Genomic DNA, 15,598 nt, shown 5'->3' with positions numbered 1-15,598 from the left:
GTCTGTCTGTCTGTCTGTCTGTCTCTCTCTGTCTCTCTCTTTCGCTCCCCGTCACCCGTGTCTCTCTGTCATAGGCCAGTGTTGCCATGTGCTGTTATTGTAAGCGTTGTTTTTTTCCACGCTCGCGCTAATGAAACACTAAACGGAGAAGCGTGTGGTTGTGAGGTAGAGCGTTAATTTATTAGCATTGTACTGACCTGAATGGAGCGTGGAAGCAGAAGACACGGTGCAATGAAGTGGAAGAATGTGTGTGGGGGGTTGAAGCGAAGGACGGTGATTTCAATGGCCGCCGCTTCGTGTTGTTTCGGCTGTGGCCGTCGGCGTTCGGTTGTGCTGACGGTAAACGGTGCGAAAGTGTTTCCCCGTCCGGTGTGGTCTTAATGTGGTGAGTAGAATTAATTATGTTCCGTGGAGGCAAATGTGTAGTGACGAATGAGAAGTACCCTACGCCACCCGTAAATTCAGCGTGCACATTGTGGCTGGTGTTGTGGTGACATGTCATATACTATAGTTGTTGTGTTTAGTCCAAATCAATGCTGTGTGTATGGCGTCAGCGGCGAGAGGTTCAAATTAATGGAATGGGACCACTTTAGCCCTATTCTATACCTAGGCTATTTGAAAATAGCCGATCGACAAGCTCACAACGCGTCGCAATGCGATGCGTTGTGAGCTTGTAGATCTGCTATTTTGAAACATTTTAGTACTTTTACTTTTGGTATTTTAAGTACATTTTGATACCAATACTTTTGTACTTTTACTCAAGTACATTTTTTATTCCAGACTTTTACTTGTAACAGAGTACTTCTACATTGCAGTATTGATACTTTTACTTAAGTAAGGAATTTGAGTACTTTTTCCACCACTGCATCTGTCCTCCAGTTGTTATATAACTCTATGCTCTTCAGTGGCACATCATTGGTGTCATAACAGAAATGGCAAAGGACAGGGTTGACTTTACTTTTTAACAACAAACGCCTGTTTGTTGCAAATTAATTGGAATTAATAACATTTTACGATGCAACATCTTGCCTGTAATCCAGTCACATATTTACAGTAATATCGTTGCTGTTGGGAAGAAACCGTGTTATGTCCCAGAACAAAAAAAGAAAAATAGAACTTGTATTCCAATGGATCCAATGTATTCATCATTTAGTCATGAGCTCTTGTTAATACTTTTTACTGTTTCAATATTTATTAGAAAAATACCCCACACACACACACACACACACACACACCCACACCCACCCACACACACACACACACACACACACACACACACACACACACACACACACACACACACACACACGCGCACGCGCGCGTGCCTACGACCTCCTTATTTTTGGGCTTGCCATTACAGGCAAAAAAACTGTTGGCTGGCGATAGCGGAACATTCTGCTATTAATAGCAAAGATTTCCGGTGTAAGAAATATGGGAAATACGCAGAAGGATCTAGTGCAGAGCCCTGTGGGACTCCGGTCAACTAAGTACATGGGGGTGTGAGTGGATAACTTGGCTCTGCACTAATCACTGATATGCAAATGAGTCTGTAATATTAGGGACTTGGCTCGCGCTGCTCGGTAAGACAAGGGAATTTATTTTTCCATCTGGCGAGTGGCTTTAACTCATCTAGACCGGGAACACATCTGTGTAAAACCCTTACTTTACACTTTGGCTATTCAAAAATAGCAGATATACAAGCTCATAGCTATGAGCTTGTAGATCTGCTATTTTTTTTAAATCGTGAAAATTTGTGCAAATTTCATATTTTTTAAGCGAACATTTTTAACTCAAATCTTTGCTTCTGGGGGTCCCTGGAACGACATATTTTGAGATGGGGGTACATATGTATACATATTTCTTTGGCTATCCAAAAAAATATCAGATATACAAGCTCATAGCGCAGCACCGAGTGCCGCACTATGAGCGTGTATATATCTGCTATTGTTTTGAAAAATCGTGAACATTTGTGTTTTAAAGCGAACATGTTTAACTCCGGTCTTTGCTTCTGGGGATCCCATGAACAAAATATTTTGAGATGGGGGTCCACGGCCAAATACATATAATCTTGACATGGAAAAGTTGGAGCACCACTGATATAGCAACATACTGTTAGGATTTAGGAAACATTTTTAGATATGTATTCGGCCACGGACCACCATCTCAAAATGTTTTGTTCCGGGGGACCCCCCCCCCAAAGATTTGCACACATTTTCATGATAAAAAAAAGATGAAAAATAGCAGATCTACAAGCTCATAGCGCGGCACTCGGTGCCGCGCTATGAGCTTGTATATCTGCTATTTTTGAATAGCCCAAATGAATCTTAAAACGACACAGATGCGTTTCCCGGTCTCAACGGGTTATTAAAGATGAAGCGTAGTGCATTCATTATGCAAAAAAAAAAAGATAATTCATTTCCACTCTTTACCTCGCGCTATTTTTCATTAGTCGCTGCTTGTCCTCAAGCGACCTTCTCTTATGGATTAAAGTACATTTACGCGCGATTCCAAACGTAGAAGAACAGAAACTCTTATAATTGCCTCAGCTCTGTCAGAGATTAATGCTCTAATCGTTTAATCCACTCCATGCACGGCTCTGCCGCTGCTAGCCGCTGGCGAAGATGTGATAGGAACCAATTATGGCCAGTGTCTCTGTGCTCGCCTCCGAAGATCTGTGCAACGATCAGTTCAAATGTTGTGATCGGTAAGCCTACAGTGTGTCGGATGCAGCCGGAAGGTCAAGTCGTCGCAGAAAACATCATGTCTACATATTTTCACTTATTGTGGTTTTTCGTAAATTAACGCCCTGCTTTGTCATACTAACAAAAGTATGTTGCACAAAAGTAGCGAAGAATTGCCGATCTACAAGCTCAAAACGCAGCACATCATGATACATCATTATCCCACGATTTTGTAACGCTTTTTCACCCAGTGCCAATTTTTCTAAATGATCCTGGGCACTACACTCCCCCCCACCAGCCTAGGGAGCCCGTGCAGGGCCGAGCTTATGCCTCCTTCAATGCATGAGAGCCAACTGACCACCTTGTCACCTGACAGGGGGGAGTTTCCCCGGTAGGACGTAGCGCGTGGCGTGGAAGGAACACGTTATTCCAACCAGTTCCCTTCCCCTCCATCAGGCGCCCTGGCTGTCATGGGGGAGGCAGTATAGAGACGAGGATTACTGCATGTTTTTTTTGTGAGTGTATTAACTACCCTAGGAGACACGGGGAGAACATTCAACTCCACACAGAGTAGGCCCTTTCGCCAACCCCATCTATATATACTTTTACTTCTACTCCACTACATCTCACTCAGATCCAAATATTGTACTTTTACTCCACTACAATTATTTGAAAACTTTAGTTAATAGTTACTCTGTAGATTTTGATTATTATTACAAAACAAACATTAACCACTTCAACCCTGTATGCATTTCGGCCATTTGAAAATAGACGATCTACAAAAATGGGACATTCTGCACAATGAGTACTTGTACTTTTGGTACATTTTGATACCAATACTTTTGTACTTTTACTCAAGCAAATTTTGAATTCCACACTTTTACATTGCAGTACCTATTGATACTTTTAGAAATGTGAGTACTTTTTCCACCACTGGTCGTGAGTTTGTAAATCTGCTATTTTCTTTTTTTATGTGTATGCTTTTATAAATATTCAACAAGAGCTTGCCTACATGATCATCATAACTACTGTACATCGGATCCATTGGAACACATGCAGGTTCTGTTTTTTCTTCTTCTTCCATTTCCTGAAAAGTAACGTTTTTTTCACGTGACAGCGACAACTGTATACCAGGCCCCCAGAGTTGCTGAGAAACATTGAAGCTGCCACCCCAGTGGCCAAAGCTGGAACTGCAGGTGGGGCGAAATACATGCATGAGCAAAACGTACTGAGATATTTATATATATAAATATATATATATATATATATATATATATATATATATATATATATATATATATAATATAATATAAATATGTAAACATATTATACACAAATACATATGCATTTACATATAAATATGCATCTCGAGTGTATTTAATAAATATAAATATAAACACGGGCTCGTTCATGGAGGTAGGTTGTGACGTACAGTATAGGACGCAAAAGGGACACTAGTGCGCATGCTCATAACTCTATGGTTGCTCGAAACGTCTCAAAAGTGTCTCAATAATTCTACTTCCGGCAGGCTTCCGGGTGCTTCAAAACGCCACTGAGCAATTTCATTGAAATGAATACCTGGGGGCGGGGCAATCCGCCCTCTAGTTATATTATACCTCTTTGCTGTGTACCTGTGATGATGAGTTGATTCTGATTGGTGGGCTGTGGACAGTTCACAAACCTGCCTACCGGTGACATCATCGATCGCGATTCCAAGCTAATGGAACCATAGTTCTTGGAACCATCTACACAGTCCCCCCCCCCTCTGAGACACAGAGTGTTTAGACAGAAATGACACAGTCCCATTGATAGTGAGGCATCTGTGAAGACCCATACAGTTTATTATGGACATGATGTCGTGAAAGGAAAATGCAAAATGTTCCAAACGCATCTACAAATGTCTTCTAAATCCTAACAGTTTTCTGAAAAAAAACTTATGTTGCTATAATATCAGTGGTTCTCAAACTTTTTCATGTCAAGGACCCCCAAAATTATATGTATTTGGCCGCCGACCCCCATGTCAAAATATGTTGTTCCAGGGACCCCCCCAGGAGTAAAGATTTGAGTTACACGTGTTCGCTTAATTTTTTTAAATATATATATTAAAATATTTGCACAAATTTTCACGATTTTTCAAAAAATAGCAGATCTACAAACTCATAGCGCGGCACTCGGTGCCGCGCTATGAGCTTGTATATCTGCTATTTTTTAATAGCCAAAGTATAAAACAATGGTTATAGCTAAAATGTACAATGACGCAGTACGTTCCCGGGCTCAATTCAAACTTTGTCAGACGACCGTTATCGCTCGCCGAAAACAACAGCAGACCTTCGTCGGCGAGCGACAAGGTCTGCCATGTAGCGACGGAGTATAAATTGAGCAATTACGTCATGCATGTTCTCATTTAGCTGTCCATCCACATGACAAGTGACTGCTTTCATAAGCATGGCTCCCGTTATCCGTCATTGTCAGGAGGACTATGGGGCTTTATTGCAGGGCTAAATTAAGATCATGAAGGATTCCATTTACACTGCCGCCAGGGGAGGGGAGGGGAGGAGAGGGGAGGAGAGGGGAGGTCTGTGAGAGGAGAGGAGAGGAGAGGAGAGGAGAGGGGGCTCTATTAAACCCATTGGAGATGTTAGTGAGGGAAATCTTGTAAGATTGTTGAATACATTTATAATTCCCAAATGTTGCCTTTTCTTCCCTATCCCCCCCCCCCCCCCCCATTGCCCCGAGTTTGAAGTCGGTCGGTTGGATAGTTCTTGAAATACGTTAAACACAGAATACAGAGATTTTGTGCGTTTATTGTAAGACTATAGGCTATACGCGGCCAGAACCTTTTATGCTCATATATGGATATCCCTTATGTCATCAGTACATGCCCATATATAGGGTATAGCGGTGGCGGCCATTTTCTGGTTCCACTTCAAAATATTCAATGCATTTTTCCCATTGACATTTCTAAAAATATTTATATCAATTCATTTAAGCCTAGAATCAAGCCATCCAGGGTCCTGGTGAATCATGACCATTAAATGTTTGATTCTGTGAAAAAAAAAATGTGAAAACGGCAAAACAAAGGGTACTTATTAAATATAGTATATCATATAATTAAATATACATTTTTTAAAAATCACAGAAAAAAATGTTTAATGGTCATGATTTACCAGGACCCTGGATGGCTTGATTCTAGGCTTAAATTAATTGATATAAATATTTTTGGAAATGTCAATGGGAAAAATGCATTGACTATTTTGAAGTGGAACCAGAAAATGGCCGCCACTGCTATGCCCTATTGGCATGGCCATATATGGGCATATCGGTTGGATCGTCAGGTCTGGAAAACTGGATATCCACATTATATATGGGCATATCGGTCGGCTCGGCAGTTCTGGACAACCACATTTCCAAACGACTCAACGGCGGGCACCGCACTCCCTCTGGTCCTTGTCGCCAATTGTAACATACTGTAGGATAAGGAGAGAGAACTCTTACAGCAGTGGTTTTCAACCCTTTTCATGTCAAGGACCCCCAAATTGACACTTATTAGCCTGCGGACCACCCATTTGAAAAGATATACCAGGGACCCCCATAAGAGAAGATTTTTTACGGCTCTAGCATTGATTCTCAACCGTTTTCATTTCACGGACCCTCCAGTTTGACATGCATTAGGGCTACGGACCCCCATTTAATGGCATTTCTGTCTCTGGACCCTAATTTATATTGTAAAATCAATGTTAAAGGTAGGGTAAGTGATATTTTTTGGTTAAAACAAAAAGTATTTTGTTAAAAGGTTAGAGCACTATATTCTGATAGTAATCATTGCTATAGAGTGTTTGTTCAGTAACAGGAGTCTCCCCGTCTCTCCAGCTCTTTAATAAACAGAAAATACATTTTCCGGTAGGTGTCAAAATCTCAGCCAATCAGGAGAAAGTACCCATTTTTAAGCTTCATTTTTATAGTGTTCCAGTTCTAATTTTGCCTGCTCATTTCTTAGTGTCATCACTTCCAATTTCACTTGTTTAATCTATATCCTGATTGAGTTCTCTATCCTGATTGGATAAAATTGGAAATTAAACTGAAACTGAAACAAAAATGCATTTTCTGTTTTATAAAGAGCTGGAGAGACAAGGAGACTCCTTTTACTGAACAAACACTCTATAGCAATGAGTACTATCAGAATATAGAGCTATTTAATACTTATTTTAACCAACGAAAATCACTTACCCTACCTTTAAATTAACTCAGAGAGTGTACAAATTTGTACACTCTCTGAGTTACAGGCACATAAGACCCTTATGATGAGGGCCCATTTGGTTCCTAAATATCTATCATTTAGCTGGGGACCCCCTGGAACCCCCTGGAACCCCCTCAAAGACCACCGGTGGTCCCCGGACCACTGGTCGAAAACCACTTACAGGATAAACAAGTGAAATAGGAAGTGATGAAACAAAAGTGAGCAGACACAGTTGGAACTGGAACACTATAAATTGAAGCAGGATAAATGGGTTCTCTCTCCCGATTGAATGGAATTGGTGACCCACCTGAACACGAATGTTCTATTTAGTAGGAGTTGGAGAGACAGGCCGACCACTGTTATCCAACAAACACTGTATAGCATGCAGTGGTGTAAAGTAACTAAGTACATTTACTCAAGTACTGCACTTGAGGTATTTTTTACTTTACTGGAGTATTTCCAATTTTCAGTACTTTTACTTCTACTCCACTACATCTCAGAGGCAAATATTGTACTTTTACTCCAGTACATTTGTGTGAAAGCTTTAGTTACTTGTTACTTTGTAGATTTTGATTATTATTACTCACTTCAGCCCTACAACCTATACATGTTGGCCATTTGAAAATAGCCGATCTACAAGCTCACAATGTGTCGCGATGCGACGCACTGTGAGCTTGTAGATCTGCTATTTTCAAAAGATTGTTATGCATTTTAAAACTTGTGAAATGGGACATTCTGCACAATGCGTACTTTCTACTGCTGTTACTTTAAGTATATTTTGATACCAATACTCAATTTGAATTCCGGACTTTTACTTGTAAAGGAGTATTTTTGCAGTATTGATACTTTTACTTTACTTAAGTAAAACATTTGAGTACTTTTTACTAGGGCTGTGAATCGTCTGCTATCTCACGAATCGATTCGATTCCGATTCTTGGGGTCACGATTCCGATTTGTATCGATATTTTCAAAATAAACGATTCTCGATTCAAAACGATTCTTGATTCAAAACATAGGATTTCAGGATCTACTCCAATCTGCTGGCATGAGAACAGAGTACATTTATGTAGCTTTTATAATTGTAAAGGTTTTATCAACTGATAATAATGTAAAAACACAAAGGTAAATCCAAGATCCTAAAAAAAAAAAAAAGATTTTTTTTTTTTTTTTGAAAATTGATTTAAAAAAAATGAGAATCGATTCTGAATGGTCCAACAGTAGAATCGCGATTCGTACTCGAATCGATTTTTTCCGACACCCCTACTTTTTACACCACTGATAGCATGGGTATTCAACACGGGGTCCGTGACCCCTATGGGATCCTCAGAGTCATTGCAAGGAGGCCACCAATAACAGACATAACATAAATGTGCTAAGATACATTCTAAAGAAGAAAAAGAAAAAAAACACAGAAGTGGACTGGCTATAGCACAGTAAAGGCTGAACCGTCAGATGTTATGGACTCGTTCATGGAATATGTCAATTTTGTCAAGAAGAGTGCTTTAGCTGCTGTGCTGCTGCAGGAGAAGAACACACTGCTTTACTCAGGGACGCTGTGTGTGTGTGTGTGTGTGTGTGTGTGTGTGTGTGTGTGTGTGTGTGTGTGTGTGTGTGTGTGTGTGTGTGTGTGTGTGTGTGTGTGTGTGTGTGTGTGTGTGTGTGTGTGTGTGTGTGTGTGTGTGTGTGTGTGTGTGGGGGGGTGGACGTATCCAGTTCCATTGGGGGGGGGGGGTGATATCCCCCCCAGGTGGAAAACGGAACGCTCGTCCTAAAACACACTGCCCCATTTTTTTCGCGGACCGAGGCCACCCGGATTAGACCCGGGGCGAGGGTGTTTTTAAGACGACGGTTCTTGTTATCCATTTCTGAATGGAGAGGCGCGCGATGGAGAGACCTTTCGTTTCCTTTATGCCACACATCCTACACTTCATTTTTTTGGTACCGAATTAACCGAATTTAAGTAAGAAAAACCTGAAATAAAAGGGGAAAAAAAAAACTAATTAAAGCTCTGGACACGCATGCACGTGACCACGTGTCCCCCTTGGTTCTCAAATGCTCTCCGCGTCCTTCGCTCTACTTTCACCACTCTGAGTTCTGATGGCTTTCACACGGAACGGTGCTGTCATGAATGTAGCCGTTATCTACGGTGGCGTTTAGGCTATTCAGCAACCCTGGGCACAATAACAAGAAAGAACACATGCTGTGTTTTTAACCCATTCAATCCGGCAACACGTCATTTTTAGATTTCTTTGGGCTATTCAAAAATAGCGGATATATACAAGCTCATAGCGCGGCTATGAGCTTGTAGATCTGCTATTTTAGAAAATTCGTGAACATTTTTGCAAATCTTTGAATATATATTTCTGGACCAGAATATTTTACAAATGTTCCCTTTAAAAATGATATATTCAAAAACGTGCACACATTTTCACGATTGAAACAAAATAAAATAGCAGATCTACAAGCTCATAGCGCGGCACTCGGTGCCGCGCTATGAGCTTGTATATCTGCTATTTTTGAATAGCCAAAGAAATCTAAAAATGACACAGATGCGTTTCCGGATTGAACGGGTTAAATAGGGTGAGTGGTCAGTCCGTTGCTTGTATTGACGTGTAGGGAAGCTAAGAGGGAAGGCGTACAAGGAGCACTTTGTAAGCCTGTTTTGCAAATTGCTTTTCAAAGCCATCAGCAAAACCCGGAAAAAAGACGTGTTTTTAAAATGTCGTAAAAAGAACGGAACAAAAAAAAAAACACACACCTCTATACATTTCTCTCACGCCGTCTCTCCTCACAGGAAGAAACCACTCACTTCTTCCAACAATGGATGTACTGTGTATATTCAAAGCTCTCAACTATAGCGATTAACCTTGCGGCCGGTGGTCATGGTGACGGAGATGTGACGGACGTGTGGACATTGTTACATGTACCTGGCTGTAATCATCCTGTCACCATACCTGCCTCTGCATGCCCTATGAAAGCCTTTTAGCGCGTCTGCAGGGACGTGCAGGGAATGTTAGAGGGGCAGGGGCTGAAGTTTCCAAAAGGGCACTTTTGGTGAAAATACAGAAAATAGCCAATCTCAAAGCTAACAACGCGTCGCAGCGCGACGCGTTGTGAGCTTTGAGATTGGCTATTTTCGGTGCGTGATGCCTCACTCAACTAAAGCTTTCAAGATTCAAGCCAATACTGGAGATGCAATTCTTTCAACATAAAATGCGTGCATTCAAGTTCAGGAGAGTTTGGAAAAGGCAATTCTCTTGAACACTGCATTCAGGTACGGCAGGGCTACTCAACTTAAGATGGCTCAGGGGCCACTCAGCAAAATAACAAAAGTCCAAGGGGCCGCAAGCTAAAAATTACGGTCCTATTTTGGATTTTTTCGATTTTGTAACACACACTACACATTGTTATTGTTATAAGAAAATTTACATTTTGACATCATATTCTTTTCACTGTACCTGTTCATTTTGTGTGTATGTCCAGTGCATGGCATCAGTTCAGCAAAAGCTAAGGTATGGCAAGGTTAGGGTTGCCAACTCCCAGAGATTGAAATAAGGGACACCTATCCAAAAGTCAAAATTCAAAATTGGGGGTCAAACCCCCCAAAAAACCCGAAATGCATAGAAAACTATGCATTATACCTGTAACAATTGACGCACCTGTATGTATGTCTGTTTGTTTTTGAAAAAAAATCTAGCAACCCATATATTTGAACGGAAATGTATATTTTTATCCTGTGCTTAAAAAAAATAATAACAAATATATATATATATTTTTTTGTCCAGATGGGTAAAAGGGCAGGGACTCAAGCCCCCTTTGATATCTATGTGTGCACGTGCCTGCGCGTCTGGATTGATTCAACTCAAGAAGGCGCTGTGCCTGTGCCTGTGCCGGTCCACCACCAGTCAGGGTTGTTAGAATCCAGAATGGTGGGCGCTCGGGTGGCGCAGTGGTAAAGGCACTAGCCCACCACCACCACCGCGGGAGGTTGCGGGTTCGAATCCACCGTGGTGCGTCTGGCTTTGTCGAGCGTCTACACGAACACAATTGGCCCGTGTTCGGGGGAGGGAAGCCGGGTTGGGGAGGAGGAGGAGGGTGATATCGGTCATTGCACGTATTCCTACGGGCTGGGGGCGGGGCGGCACCTGTCAGCGGGGAGTGTTGTGCGGGAGGAGTAGGACGAAGGCTCTACGTCCTCCTGGTGGGGGCTCCTCACTGGCAGGTGAGTCAGTAGGATACGACTGCAGTGACAACACAGAGATGTGTGTGGGGAGGAATTCATTGGCATAACGACTAAATTGGGGAGAAAAAGGGCTAAAACACATGATTGGCTATACTCATAAAATAGAAAATAATCCACTGTGGTGCATCTGGTTTATCCTGGCATGGCCAGACTATATTTTCGCTGTGGCAGATTCGTCTGGTTTCCAGGCTACATCCGGTTCAGCTGAAAGTCTATACAAACAAGTAGGGGTGGGACGATATGGGTACCTCACGATACGATATATATCACGATATTAGGCCCACGATAACAATATATATCACGATATTCGACGATGTTCGATATATTGCGATATCACGATATTCGATATATATTGCAAGAAATTTCACCAACGATATATCACGATATCTGAAAATATCGATATATTGCGATATCACGATATATTGCAGGAAAATTCACAAACGATATATCACGATAGTCCTTGTATTCAATTAATAAACACATACAATAGCACCAAACAGTTCAAAATCATCATTACAAAAATACAGAGTAGGAAAAACAACGTATCACAAACTTAAAAAAAAGAAGAAAAAAAATAGTTTTTTTTCTATTTTATTTTTTTATTATCGATATTTTTCGGGAGGATATCGATTATTTATCGCGGGAGAAAGTATCGCGATATATATATCGTCCCACCCCTACAAACAAGACACAAGTCGAAACGTCAGTCGCCCTTGCAAAATAACAAATAAGTGCAGACCAGCTGCAGCCCAGTGCTCCAGTGTTTTGTTTGGGTCGTCTGATTCAAGTTGTCCCTGTTGAGCACAGACGAGCCCTTCTACCTTCAACTGGCTGAAGCGTGTCAGACTTCTCTTTGCACACATTTGGCCAATTGTTTGTGGAAGAGAAGCTGGACGGGGAGGGTGATCGTTGTCGCTGTATACGCAGTGGTGGAAAAAAAGTACTGAAATGTTTTACTTAAGTAGAAGTATCGATACTGCAATGTAGAAGTACTCTGTTACAAGTAAAAGTCCGGAATTCAAAATTTACTTGAGTAAAAGTACAAAAGTGTTGGTGTCAAAATGTACTTAAAGTACCAAAAGTAAAAGTACACAAATGTTTGAAAATAGCAGATCTATAAGTAGATCTGCTATTTTCAAATAGCATAGGTATAAAATAGGGCTAAAGTGGTTAATGTATGTTTGATTACGTAATAATATATATCGGCAAAGTAACTAGTAACTAAAGTTTTTAAATAATTGTAGTGGAGTAAAAGTACAATATTGGCCTCTGAGATGTAGTGGAGTAGAAGTAAAAGTATAGACAATTGGAAATACTCCAGTAAAGTAAACGTACCTAAACATTTTACTTAAGTACAGTACTTGAGTAAATGTATTTAGTTACTTTACACCACTGTGTATACGTACTCCTACGGGCTGTGGGCCCCCGGGCATCGTGAAAACAATACAGCGATGCGTTAATATTAAGAAAAAAAGGCACTTTTGAATACAAATTATTCATAAAAGCAAGTACTCCAGAGCTGTAACTCAAGTAAAAATCAATGCAACTTTCACTTGAAGTGAACCAGGAGCAACAAATGCACATCATTTGCGTATCTGGTAGAAATAGTTTCTGAGCTCCAAAGACTTAACAGTTCAAGACCACAATACACACACGCCATCAAGCTGTAAGACAGAATGAAAGGTGGAAGGTTTTACAAGAACATACAAAGGATCATAACATGGAGGGACCGAGGCCTAAAGGGCAAGACCACTTTGGTAGAGGTTAGGGTTGTGTAGTTACAAAAATAATTGCTCCATTGATTCGAAATTGATAATTAAAAATATGCTCCTCATTGACTTACATTGTACGGTGAAACAGCTCTCAAAGTCACTCTTTTAGCACATCAACAAACACAAACAATGCTGATTCAGACAATTTAGAACATCACCAAACCCGGTACTGTTTGTTTTTTAAATAAAAATGTCAACTTCCTGTTGATTTTACTATTTGAAGATCCAGATCCGGATCCGCGTTTCCAGTCCGGGTTTTCTTTCTAATTAAAATGCCTAAATCAACGGGAAGTTGACATTCTTATTTAAAAAATAAACAGTACTGGGTTTGGTCTATATTGTCTGAATCAACTTTGTTTGTGTTCGTTTACATGCTAAAAGAGTGACTTTGAGAGCTGTTTTACCGTACAATGTAAGTCAATGAGGAGCATATTTTTTATTATCAATTTCTAATCAATGGAGCAATTATTTTAGATTTCTTATTGACCTTTGCAGTTACAACATGGCAAGGTAACTACACAACCCAAACCTCTACCAAAGTGGTCTTGCCCTTTAACAACATTTTACACACTATATAGTGTGTGGGGGGGTCCCTGCTTAAAGTTGTACAATGCAGATTCACAAATAACGATTTTTAGCAACCTCTGCTGGTCACTACCTTCACTGCATACAATTTCCGTAGTCCTCGATTACCCAGAATTCCATTTGTTTTCACCGGAAGCCGGAAGCGTTTCAAAAAGCGTTCTTTTAATTGTTTTATACTATCTGCGGATCGTTTCTCTTAGCCAGTGGAGCATTAATTACCATGAGCTGTGCTTTCTTTTTCTGTTCTTTTTCGATCTTCCAATCCCACATTCTCTTAAAATCAGCGTGAGGTTCCTTTTTGTTATTAGCGCGGTAGTTCCTGGCCAAACAGGAAACCGTTGTGGTAGTTCCTGGCCAAACAGGAAACCAGTGCATTTCCGCCTCCGTTTTCCGGCCAGATGACGTCATTTTCCCGGGAAAGTCCCCCCCGACATCGTTCAATTGAAAATATATAAATAAAACGCTTCCGGGGGTGAAATTCATGGAGTGGGTGTTGTGAAACTTTTGCCACTCACAAAAGATATACAATTTAACTTTAGTTTTGTTGAAAAACTTACCTAGTATTACTTTAATCTCTCTATCAGCTATAGGGGTCCTTGGCCGGGAAAAAAAACGTTGTGAGGCCCTTGCTCTATAGACCAATTATTTGTTTACCAACATTGAGACTGGACACACAGGTGATTTGTTTCATGCAATCAATTCCCAACATATTGTTTCATGGGGTGCGCTGGTTTCAGTTCATTCAACCTCCTCTTGTGTGTTGGCTAGTGAGGCGCGTCCTAGTGAGACCTGACAGAATGGGTTTCATTTGGCCTGGCCTGCGCGCGCGTACTGGTTCTTATCAATGTGACGTCTGTCGTCTTTTAAGGGGTCTATAGAAACAATTACTATCACAGTATAGAGCCTTTAACGCTTTAACTAAAGAAGAAGCATTTAGTTTTAACCACCCCAAAAACTATTACGGCACATACAAATAAAAATCAGCTGAAGCTTAAAAAACGGCACATTTCCATAAGCCTAAATAACATTTCCCTCTCATGTGACACCGTAAGTGTTTGTGCTGTGAAATATAGCTCGTCTTTATTACCCCAATAGAGAATAAATTGCATGCATGAGCGAGGGAGGCAGACAGTATGGAGGAGAGGACAGTATCAGCATAAAGGCTTGAATTACACTTCCGTCCTTATATGACGGCGCCGTGCAGCACGGAAATAGCAGATCCGTAAGCTCACGGCGCGCCGCGGACGCGGCGCGCCGTGAGCTTACAGATCTGCTATTTTCGTCTTTAACACGACGGAGCATAAATTAGGCATAGAGAGAGAGAGACGTTCAGTACACAGAAGATAGATGGTCCCCTGAGACGCCACTAGCTTGGCTCCCTCCGGAGAGAGCTGTCTTAAATAAATCATTCCGTTTTCCATGCCTTTCCCCAACTTCTCTCTCTCCCACTCTCTCTCTCTCTCTCTCTCTCTCTCTCTCTCTCTCTCTCTCTCTCTCTCTCTCTCTCTCTCTCTCTCTCTGTCTCTCTCTGCTTTAATCCTGTGGCAGTGAGAGAGAGGAGATAAGCTGTTTGCTCCAGCTCTCTCTCTCTCTCTCTCTCTCTCTCTCTCTCTCTCTCTCTCTCTCTCTCTCTCTCTCTCTGCCTCTGTGCCTTTTAAGCTTTTAGAAAACTCCGCTCTGTGAAACTTTTTTCTTGCTGTTGACCCACTTAAGTGCAACTGTAAACACCCAGAACTAGGTTGTATGGCAGCAAAGGCATTTTGTATCCCTTTTTTAAAAATGTATCCTGTTGTTATTTTTTCCATTTTTTTTGGGGGACATTTCTGCGTTTCTGTCTGTGATAGTGATATTGAGCAGAGAGACAGGAAAGGGGGGGGGGGGGGTGATATGCAGCGAAGGGCCTCGGGTTGGATTTGAACCTGTGCCAAATGCGGGATAGACTGTAGACTTTTCTCATCGTACTTGCTTTTACCAGGCCATCCAAGTTGCATACTTAAAAAAAAAAAATCAATCATGGTTTGATTTGTTATAAAATCAGGTGTGTGCGTGGTGCGTGTGTGCATGTGCGCGTGTGCGCGTG

Source organism: Gymnoscopelus braueri (genome assembly GCF_963280865.1).
Source record: "Gymnoscopelus braueri genome assembly, chromosome: 1".
In the NCBI taxonomy this organism is placed as follows: domain Eukaryota; kingdom Metazoa; phylum Chordata; class Actinopteri; order Myctophiformes; family Myctophidae; genus Gymnoscopelus; species Gymnoscopelus braueri.
Note: the sequence above shows the minus strand (reverse complement) of the source record.